The 12,063-nt window shown below is 37.1% G+C and overlaps 1 pseudogene across 1 annotated transcript; it reads left to right on the plus strand.

Moving 5' to 3' along the window:
• Positions 1 to 2,959: 2,959 nt before the first annotated feature.
• On the plus strand, positions 2,960 to 4,080 carry LOC116552918 (annotated as a pseudogene). Its single transcript, XR_004269553.1, has one exon. The product of XR_004269553.1 is annotated as a DNA repair protein RAD51 homolog 3 pseudogene (transcript).
• Positions 4,081 to 12,063: the final 7,983 nt, after the last annotated feature.

Raw genomic sequence — 12,063 nt, forward strand, 5'->3', positions numbered from 1 at the left:
TCCTGCAGTAGAAAAGTCATGATGGCGGTGTCAATCAAAGAAAATTATGAGACAAATCTCAATAATTTTTGGAGACGTATTTGCCAAAGTTAAGGATGCTGCTGGGAGACAGGTCTATGCCTTTCTCTGAAGATGATTTTGAGGGCTCCAAATTTAAAAGGAAAGGGCAGGATATTGAGAAGCATACAGTTTTCAGTTAAAAGGGGCAAAGGAAAAATGTGGGGAATCTGCATTTTACATAAGATAATACAGACAAAATGGCGTATGGGAACAGTCTGATATGCATTTGTGTCCGGCTGGCTGGGTGACTGCACCTGTAAAGATAAGCTGTCAATTAGCATTGCCATGATAAAGTTGTAACAGCTCACCAGGAATTTCCTTGTTGACAAAATATGGGGAAGGCGATTGGTTTTCATCCTGTAACCATTTTAATTAGGAACCAAAAGGTGAAGATGAAGACAGATTTGTATGACCCAGTTCCCAGCTTGACTTTTCCATTTGGCTAAATGAGTTTGAGGTCCCAAAATTTAATTTCCTTTCACAGGGGAAGATGGTAGTTAGGACATAGGGTTAACATGCACCTCCTATTTGGATGGACAGAACAGCATGTGGAGATTCACACTATGAACTTTTGCTCCAAGAACCACGCAGCACCATGCCAGGAAAACCTAAAGAATTCACAGATCCTGTGGAGGAAGCACATGTCACTGCAGATTCCATGAGACAAATGAAAAACTATGAGTTCTCAAGGTCTGAAAGAGGGAAAGCCTGACTTCAAACATGTAGTCCCACTGGGGAATCTGAAAATACAGATCTGACAAGGATTTAACCTTATCTAGAGCTGGAATGGATTTAGGGAACTGTGCAAAATATAAAAGTAAAAGCAACAGTGGGAAAAGCCTTATAGGCACTCCCATTCTTCAGCTTGAGCACAAAGAAGCCATCCCTGATTGTATCTCACAACAGCCCTTGAAGAAGGCAGTCCGCAGAATTAGGAAGGGGTCACAGGGTATAAGAAGCTTCCAACTGAATTTTGCAATAATATTAACTGGGCACTAACTTTTTTGACATAATCTAGGGGTGAATGGGAACTGTTGGAGATACAAGGGCAGGAGCCACAGCCAACATTGTTGGCGGATGGGGAGGGGCAAGGCCTGAAAGCAGAGCTTGCTTGCTAAGAGGGGTAACTTATGGCCTGAGGCAAGGTCTGAATTTCACAAGAGCAAGCTGCTTGAATCTAAACTTGGTACTGTTAGTGGGACACTGCAGGAGCAAGACCAGCCTTGCCAACTGCATGGGAGTTGAGTGAGACCTTTTACTACTGGCTATTCCCCACTTTTCTGGTGAATAATACTGCTAAGCAGAGGCAGCCATACTCCCCTCTGGAACATGACCTCGTTGGCCTGAGAACCACCCTCCCAACCCCCACAGTGGCATGGCAAGCCCACCCAAGGAGAGTCTGAGTTCAGACCCTCTTAACCCTGCCTCCAAATGATGGTATTTCTCTTTCCATCCTGGTAGGTGAACACAAAAGGCATACACTCATGGGAGCCTTAAGGTCCCACCCATTGCCTGAGTAACCAGAATACCTCCCCTGGCCAACTTAGTGGGGGCTTATATCCCACTGCTAGTATCATAGCTGGTGCTCTCTTGAAAGCACCAACTCCTGGCTGAAGGCCAACGAACTTAGGCCTTTATAGCAACTCATGACAGAATAACCCTGCTATCAGGAAGGAGAAAACAACAGTTAATACCACCACCTGCAATATCCGGGCTAACCAGAGACCCTGAGTTTGTCCACATGAAAACTTCACCACTAGCATAATGAACATTCAAGAAAGCCAGCACACTAAGCCTATCTACAACCAAGGGCTCTCACAGAGTCTACTTCACTCCCCAGCTACCTCCACCAGAGCAGGTACTGGTATTCATAACTGGGAGACCTATAGATGGATCACATCACAGGACTCTTTGCAGACATTGCTTAGCACCAGCCTTGAATCTGCTGGCCCCACTTGGTTGTTAGACCCAGAAAAGCAATAACAATCACAGCAGTCCAGTGAAGGGTCTTGGAGAAGGGGTCCTTGTTCCCCTCTAGCACTCCACCACAGACACAGCTACACAACTGTGCACCTAGGCACATAGTCATCAGATTATCTAAAGTCAAGATGAAGGAAAGAATCTTAAGAGCTGTGAGACAAAAGCATTGGGTAACCTGTAAAGAAAAATCTGTGAGGAGAAACCTTACAAGCAGAAGGGATGGGGGTCCTGATTTGGCCTCCTGAAATTAATTAATTGTCAGCCAAGACTTTTTTAATCCAGCAAAACAAACAAACAAAAATTTATTAAGTGAAGGAAAAATTAAAGTATTTTTTTATACAAACAAATGCTGAGAGAATTCACCACTACCAATGCTACGCTACAAGAAATGCTAAAAGGAGTTCTAAATCTTGAAACAAAACCTCAAAATGCACCAGAATAGAACCTCCTTAAAGCATAAATTTCACAGACCCTGTAAAAACCGTAACACAATGAAATATACAAGGTATTTATGCAACAATTGGTATGATGAATAGAAGAGTACCTCACATCTCAATACTAAAATTGAATGTAAATGGACTAATTGTTCTACTTAAAAGGGTGATTATTAAAAAGTCAGGAAACAACAGATGCTGGAGAGAATATGGAGAAAGAAATAGGAACACTTTTACACTGTTGGTGGGAGTGTAAATTAGTTCAAACGTTGTGGAAGACAGTTCCTCAAGGATGTAGAAATAGAAATACCATTTGACACAGCAATCCCATTACTGGCTATATACCCAAACTATTATAAACCATTTTACTGTAAAAACACATGCACATGTATGTTTATTGCAGCACTATTTACAATAGCAAAGACTTGGAACCAACCCAAATGCCCATCGATGATAGACTGGATAAAGAAAATGTGGCGGCACGGGAAGACGTTCCGCTTTGAAATGCAGCGGGATTTGCTGAGTTTCCCGCTGTCTCCAGCGGTGTGGGCAAAGTTGGTGTCTGCGGGTTTCCAGACTGCTGAGGAACTCCTGGAGGTGAAACCCTCCGAGCTTAGCAAAGAAGTTGGGATATCTAAAGAGGAAGCCTTAGAAACTCCGCAAATTATAAGAGAATGTCTCACAAATAAACCAAGATATGCTGGTACATCTGAGTCAGGAAAGAAGTGTACAGCACTGGAACTTCTTGAACAGGAGCATACCCAGGGATCCATAATTACCTTCTGTTCAGCACTAGATAATATTCTTGGGGGTGGAGTACCCTTAATGAAAACGACAGAAATTTGTGGTGCAACAGGCATTGGAAAAACACAATTATGTATGCAGTTGGCAGTAGATGTGCAGATACCAGAATGTTTTGGAGGAGTGGCAGGTGAAGCAGTTTTTATTGATACAGAGGGAAGTTTTATGGTTGATAGAATGGTAGACCTTGCTACTGCCTGCATTCAGCACCTTCAGCTTATAGCAGAAAAACACAAGGGAGAGGAACACCGAAAAGCTTTGGAGGATTTCACTCTTGAAAATATTCTTTCCCATATTTATTATTTTCGCTGTCGTGCCTACACAGAGTTACTGGCACAAGTTTATCTTCTTCCAGCTTTCCTTTCAGAACAGTCAAAGGTTCGGTTGGTGATAGTGGATGGCATTGCTTTTCCATTTCGTCATGACCTAGATGACCTGTCTCTTCGTACTCGGTTATTAAATGGCCTAGCCCAGCAAATGATCAGTCTTGCAAATAATCACAGATTAGCTGTAATTTTAACCAATCAGATGACAACAAAGATTGATAAAAATCAGGCCTTGTTCATTCCTGCATTAGGGGAAAGTTGGGGACATGCTGCTACAATACGGCTAATCTTTCATTGGGACCAAAAGCAAAGGTTGGCAGCATTGTACAAGTCACCCAGCCAGAAGGAATCCACAGTACTGTTTCAAATCACACCTCAGGGATTTAGAGATACTGTTATTACTTCTGCATGTTCATTGCAGACAGAAGATTCCTTGAATACCCGGAAACGGTCACAAGACACAGAGGAAGAATTATAACCCAGAAACGAATCTCCAAGTATATAAATTTACTGATGCTGTGAAATCAATATGTACAGGTAGACTTTTTACTTTAAGATATAAATAAACACTAGGGCGTGAATGAAAAAAAAAAAGAAAATGTGGCACATATACACCAAGGAATACTATGCAGCCATAAAATAGAATGAGTTTATATCCTTTTCAGGCACATGGATGAAGCTGAAAACATCATTATCAGCAAACTAACACAGGAACAGAAAACCAGCACCACATGTTCTTACTCATACGTGGGAATTGAACATGAGAACACATGGGTACAGGGAGGGGAACATCACACACTAGGACTGGTTGCAGGTGGAGAACAAGGGTAGGGAGAGCATTAGGACAAATACATAATGGAAGCAGGGCTTAAAACCTAGATGCCAGGTTGAGAGGGGCAGGAAACCACCATGGCACTATGTAACAAACCTGCACGTTCTGCACATGTATCCCAGAATTTAAAGTAAAATTTTAAAAAGCTGCAGAATGGGTAAAACTTTAACAACCAATTATCTGCTGTCTCCTACAGATCTAACACATAAGGACTCACATCAATTTAAGATAAATGGGTGGAAAAAAAATTCCACACAAATAGAAACCAAAAGCAAGTAGAAGTAGCTATTTTTGTATTGGACAAAACAAAGTTTAAAGCAATAACTGTAAAAACCATCAAACAAACCAACAAAAAACAAAAAAAAGACCAAAAAATAAAAATCAGACATTATATAATGATAAAAGGATTAGTCCAACAGGAAAATATCACAATTCTAAATATATATGCACCTAACACTAGAGCTCCCAAATTCATAAAACAATTTCTACTAGACCTAAGAAATAAGATAGATGGCAACACAATAATAGTGGATACTCTAATACTCCACTGACAGCACTAGACAAGTCATCAAGACAGAAAGTCAACAAAGAAATAATGGACTTAAGAAACTATACCCTAGAATAAGTGAACTTAACAGATATTAACAGAACATTCTACCGAACAGCTGCAGAATATACATTCTTTTCATCAGCAGATGGAACAGTCTCCAAGATAGACCATATGATAGACAACAAAATAAGTCTTAATAAATTTAAGAAAATAGGAATCACCTGAAGCATCCTATCAGCCCACAGTAGAATAAAACTGGAAACTAACTCCAAAAATGAACCCTCAAAACCATCCAAATACATGGAAAATAAATAATCTGCTCTTGAATGAGTCCACAATGAAATCAAGGTGGAAATTTAAAAAGTACTTGAACTGAATGATTTTAGTGACACAACTTATCAAAACCTCTAGGGTACAGTAAAAAAATGGTGCTAAGAGAAAAACTCATAGCATTAAATGCCTACATAAGTCTGAAAGAGCACAAGTAGACAATCAAATGCCCCACCTACAGTAACTAGATAAACAAGAACAATCCAAAGCCAGACTCAGCAGAAGAAAATAAATAACCAAGATCAGAGCAGAACTAAATAAAATTGAAAGAAAAAATAAATGAAAAAATAAGTTGGTTCTTCAAAAAGATTAACAAAATTTATAGACTATTAGTGAGATTAACCAAGAAAAGAAGAGAGAAGATTCAAATAAACTCAATTAGAAATGAAGTGTGAAATATTACAACTGATACCACAGAAATACAAAGGATCATCCAAGGCTACTATGAACACCTTTATGCACACAAACTAGAAAATCTAGAGTAGGTAGATAAATTCCTGGAAATATACAACCCTCCTAGATTGAATCAGGAAGAACAGAAACTCTGAGTAGACATAACAAGTAGTGAGATTGAAACTGTAATTTAAAAATTGCCAACAAAAAAGTCCAGGACCAGATTGATTCACAGCTGATTTCTATCAGACATCCAAAGGAGAATTGGTATCAATCTTACTGAAACTACTCCAAAAGATAGAGAAAAAGGAAATCCTCCCTAAATTATTCTATGAAACCAGTGTCACCTTAACACCAAAACCAGGAAAGGACATATCAACAACAACAAAAAAATACATACAAATATCCTAAACATAGATGCAAAAATCCTCTACAAAATACTAACTAACTAAATCCAACAGCATGTCAATCATATAATACATCATGATCAAGTGGATTTCATACCAGGGATGCAAGGATGGTTTAACATACACAAGTCAATAAATATGATATATCACATAAACAGAATTAAAAACAAAAATCATATCATGTCAGATGCAGAAAAAGCATTTGATAAAATCTAGCACCCCTTTATAATAAAAACCATCAGCAAAATTGGCATAGAAGAAATATACCTCTAGGAAATAAAAACTATCTATGACAAACCCATAGCCAACATTATGCAGAGTAGGAAAGTTTAAAGCATTCTCCTGAGAACTGGGACAAGTCAAGGATGTTCACTTTCACCACTTCTATTCAATGTAATACTGGAAGTCCTAACAAGAGCAATTAGAGAAGAGAAAGAAATAAAGGGCATCCAAACTGGTAAAGAGGAAGGCAAACTGTTGCTGTTTGCCAGCGACGTGACTGCATACCTAGAAAACCCTAAAGACTCATTCAAAAAGCTCTTAGATCTGATAAAGGAATTCAGTAAAGTATCGGATACAAAATGAATGTACACAAAACAGTAGCACTGTTATACACCAAGAATGACAAACCTTAGAATTGAGGAAAGAATTCAGTCCTTTTTTACAACAGCTACAAAAACAATAAAATAATTAGATATATACCTAACCAAGGAGGTGAAAAGTCTCTACAAGGAAAACTACAAAACACTCCTGAAACAAATAATTGATAACCACAAACAAAAGGAAAAACATCCCATACTCATGGATGGGTAGGATCAATATTGTGAAAATGACATGCTACCAAAAGCAATCTACAGATGCAGTGCAATTCACATTAAAATACCATCATCATTCTTCATAGAACTAGAAAAAACAAACCTAAAATTTATATGGAACCAAAAATGAGCCCACATGCCAAAACAAGACTAAGCATAAAGAACAAATCTGGAGACATCACATTACCTAACTTCAGACTATATTACAAGGCTATAGTTACCCAAACAGCATGGTACTTACATAAAGATAGGCATGTAGACCAACAGAAATAGAAAACCCAGAAATCAAGCCAAATACTGATCTTCAGCTAAGCAAACAAAAACAGAAAGTGGGGAAAGAACACCCTATTTAACAAAGGGTGCTGGGATAATTGGCAAGCCACATGTAGGAGAATAAAAAGGGATCCTCATCTCTCACCTTATACAAAAGTCAACAGAAGATGGATCAAAGGCTTAAATGTAAGACCTGAAACAATAAAAACTCTGGAAGATAACTAAAGAAAAACTCTTCAAGCCATTGGCTTAGCAAAGAGTTTATGACCAAGAACCTGCAATCAAATGCAACAAAAACAAAAATAAATATGGGACCTAATTAAAGTAAAATATTTCTCTACAGCAAAAGAAATAATCAGCAGAGTAAACAGCCCACAGAGTGGGAGAAAGTATTTGGAAACTATGTATTTGACAAAGGGCTAATATCTAGAATCTACGAGGAACTAAAACAAATAAGCAAGAAAAATCAAATAATCCCATCAAAAAGCAGGCTATGGACATGAATAGACAATTCTCAAAAGAAGATACACAAATGGCCAACAAAGATGAAAAAAATGTTCAGTATCACTAATTATCAGGGAAATGAAAATTAAAACTACAATGAGAACCACCTTATGCTGTAAGAGTGGCCATAATTAAAAAATAAAAAAATAATAGGTGTTGGTGTCCATGTGGTGAAAAGGGAACTTTTACACTGCTGGTGGGAATGTAAACTAGTATCACCAAAAATAGTATGGAGATTCATTAGGAACTAGAAGCAGAAAGCAATCCCACTACTGGGTATCTGCCCAGAGGAAAATAAGTCATTATATGAAAAAGACATTTGCACCTACATGTTTATAGTAGCACAATTTGCAATTGCAAAAATATGGAACCAGCCTAAATGCTCATCAACCAATATCAAATGTGTGGATAAAGAAAATGATATATACATCATGGAATACTACTCTGCTATAAAAAGGAATGAAATAATGGCATTTGCTGCAACCTGTAGGGAGTTGGAGACCATTATTCTAAGTACAGTAACTCAGGAATGGAAACCAAATATGGTTATGTTCTTAATTATAAGGGGAGTTAAGCTTTGAGGACACAACAGCATAAGAATGATATAATGGACTCTGGGAACTTGGGGGAAAGGGCGGGAGGGGGTGAGAGTTGAAAGACTACACAGTGAGTACAGTTTACACTGCTTGGGTGATGGGTACACCAAAATCTCAGAAATCACCGCTAAAAGAACTTATCTATGTAACTAAAAACTACCTGTTCCCCAAAAACAGTTGAAATAGAATTTTAAAAAATAAATACTAGGTAACAACAACAGCAAAAAAGAAAAGTTATAATACTAGATCCAAAATTTCTAAGAAAGGTGGCAATGATCTTGGAGATTTGATGGGAGATGGGGAGAGATCTCAGGAGAAGGTAGTTTATTTTCACTTTTCACTCTCGTCAATAAGTGTAAGACTAAACGGACATATTTTTTAAATATGCAAATTTCAAATGTAAATGTCACATAATATCTGAAAAAGATGAAAAGATCTGATCTTGTATTTGCAGTTAACCAATACATGCTAATATTTGTTTTACTACCACTGGAATGAATATAATTCACTCAAAATACTGTAGTAAATCAGGAATGTATTAACATCATATTGTTATATAAGCTTATACATAGTATAATTATATAAACTGATAAATATTTTACATATTGATAATATATATATAATGTATAAATTCATATTAACAAAATCAAAGTCATTTTTAACCAGCTGTTATTGTTCCCCAATTCCGTAAAATACATAATAGGAAAAACGTTTCTTCAAAGGTAAAAAAGGCATGACACTGTGAAAATACCAAAGAATACTTGAGAATCATGATTTTTCAGCCACATGATCTTAGGCAAATCACATAATAACTTTGACTCCAAGTTTTTTTAACTTGGAGTAAAAATAGTTTATCTTAAATGGTATGTTTTAATCAATTGTTGTGTTTATAAAATGAGATAAGTATGTGAAAGTGTTTTGGAAACAATAAAATCATTTAAATATGTTTTCTATTAGCAACTGTTTTTATAATTTACATGGCTATTATAATAATCGTTAAGCTAGTTAATATTAATTTACTAACCCAATTTTAAAGGATATAGATTTTTAACACTAACTTTACATTAAGTAGTTTCTCCCAGACTATTGATGTTAACTTCCTAATAAATTAATGTCTGTTGCCTCTCACCTTAGAGTTGTCTTTTCTAAATTAATAATTCAAAGCAATCTTGTACAACCAGTCTACTTTGAGACTAGTTATAGCATTCTATGAGTCTGTCATTATGAGACGAGAAATAAAGGTAGACTTAAGACTAGGTTATGGACAGCGAAAAGAAAGGAAAGGCTGGTATAGGCAGGAGCAGCAATTTCTTTAACCATGACTGTTTGGCAGATAGCTTGGTTAGGCTCTAGTACACCAGCCAATTGAGGGGAATGGGAAGTGTGTAATGAGAAGCTGAAAAATTGGTTTAAAATTAAATATTATTGATTGAGAAGCTTCTGTGTGCCAAAAATATAGACAAAGAGTGGATGAGTCATTATTAGTTTCAGTAGTTTAGATGACTGCATCTCAAACTGTAATGGACAAAAAAAAAATTATCTGAGACTTTTAAAAAAGTGTAGATTATTAGTCTGCACTTCTAAGCTCTTATGTGACCTACAGTGCTGATGCACAGACTACAGTTTGAGTGATAAGGCTCTAGAGCAGAGTGGTGTAATAGATACATAATGTAAGACATATGTACAATTTAGAATTTTCTAGCAGCTACATTAAAAAGGTAGAAAAATTGGTGAATTAATTTTGTAATGTATTTTGTTGGACCCAATATATTCATAATATTTCAATATACAATCAATATGAAAATTATTGATATTTTATATGCTTTGTTTGTACTAACTCTTTAAAATGCAAATGTATTTTATACTTAATAAAATATCCCAATTCAGATGATAAATTTTCATTGGAAATCTATATATATATTTGTATTGCATAATACTTAGAGTTAAAAGTACATTCATATATTCAATTTATTCCAGACATTCTTAAAAGTTTTCTAGTGATGTTTTCTAGTGATGGAATCAAATATGAGTTTGTAAGTGTAAATAAATTAAAATGAAATAAAATTTAAAATGTAGTTTCTCAGTTGCCTGTACTAGCCACATCTACATTGCTACAGAGCCATATGTGGCCAGTGGCTACCATATTAAAAAGAGTAACTCTAAATCAGGCAAGAAGAATGCTGAGTGGAACATGAGGAAAACCAAAATTGAGAACTGGTTTGAAGAAATTAAGAACAGAGGGTTGAAAAGACTATGGTATAATTATTATGATTTTAAAATTGTATGAACAATGACTTCTTAGGGAATAAATGATAACGTGAGTGAATAACGGGGAAAAAAAAAAACCCTTCTGTCTTTTTCTTACCAATTGTGGCTAAAATTATTTTAACTTGTTTTAATAATTCAAAGGCCCTACGCCTGGTTTTCTTCTGCAGCAACCTAGACCTAAGCACTTGCCATCTTTATTTTTATTTAACGAAGTATGAAATGTGGCACTGCAATGATGAAAAGAAACATGGCCCTCAGGGAAAGCTAATTATTGGCTTTCATGTCTTTTCTGCTGTGGATGGTAATCCTCAAGAGGATAGGGATTGTACTTTACTTATTTTTGTCTGCTTGGTGACACATTTGTTGGGACCAGCATAATTCTCCTCCTGTCTTAATAGGGGTAGTTGTATTTTGGCTCCCAGATTCTAGCTACAATAATAAACAGACTTGTTACCTGAAAGGAAAATCTCTGTGGACATTGCCAATAGGTTTGCCTGAGTTTGCTGACACAGTATGCCAAATATTCTGGCACCTGATTCAGTTCCCTGACAACCTGAAAGTTCATTCTGTGAACCTCCTAATGTGGGTTTCATTCTCCTGGACAAGCCTTGCCTTTCTCTCTCTTCCTATCTTTCTCCTTGCTGTTTGGCCAGGGTGCAGTCCTAATCAGCTCAGCTCTGTGGCCTCACCTTCTTCAGCTCAGGCTCCCTGGTGAAAACCCCTGCCTAATTTTCCATTTGTTGCCTCTCTGAATTGCTGACCCAGCATAATGGCCGGTTGCTGGGCTGATGAAGCTTTGCTGCCCCCTTCTGGCCGAAATGTTCAGCAAATGTTTGTTTAATGAATTTTGGAAACAGAATTGCATGCCTTTCCAGATGCTAGTGTGTAATGAAAAGCTGCCTTTAAAAAATTAAATACTACTTATTGAGTAGATTCTGTGTGGAAGAAATATGAGGCACTGCAGATACAGCAGTGAGTGAAATAGAGAAAAATCTGTGCCCTCATTGAACAGTAGGTAGGAGACATACATAAACAGGAAAAGGTAAATCCAAGATTACAAAAGCAATAGAGCTGGGAATGGAGATATGGGGCGGGGGAACGGAGAATTTAAATTTTAGATAAGGCTAGACGAGACCTCCCTGAGATGTAAGGCACATGAAGGAAGTGGCAAAAAGAACAATAAACACTGAGGCAAGAGGCTGTTGTGATGTTTGAGGAACATCAAGGAGGCCATGTGGCAGCAGCACAGCAGCAGAGTAACTGAGAGGTTGAGTAAGGCACAGGCCAGAGAGCTTAGTGTGGACAGGAGGGGTTAGAGCGCACAGGGCCAGATGGGCAATTTTATACATAGGTATACATGCATATGTACATATACACATACGCATATGTATGTATACACAGACACAGAGATACACATAGAGACACACACAGACATATACATGCAGAGTCACACAAAGACACACAGATATATAAACAGAGACACACACAGAGACA

The sequence above is a fragment of the Sapajus apella genome, unplaced genomic scaffold, assembly GCF_009761245.1.
Source record: "Sapajus apella isolate SASKATOON/1434 unplaced genomic scaffold, GSC_monkey_1.0 scaffold1, whole genome shotgun sequence".
Classification (NCBI taxonomy): domain Eukaryota; kingdom Metazoa; phylum Chordata; class Mammalia; order Primates; family Cebidae; genus Sapajus; species Sapajus apella.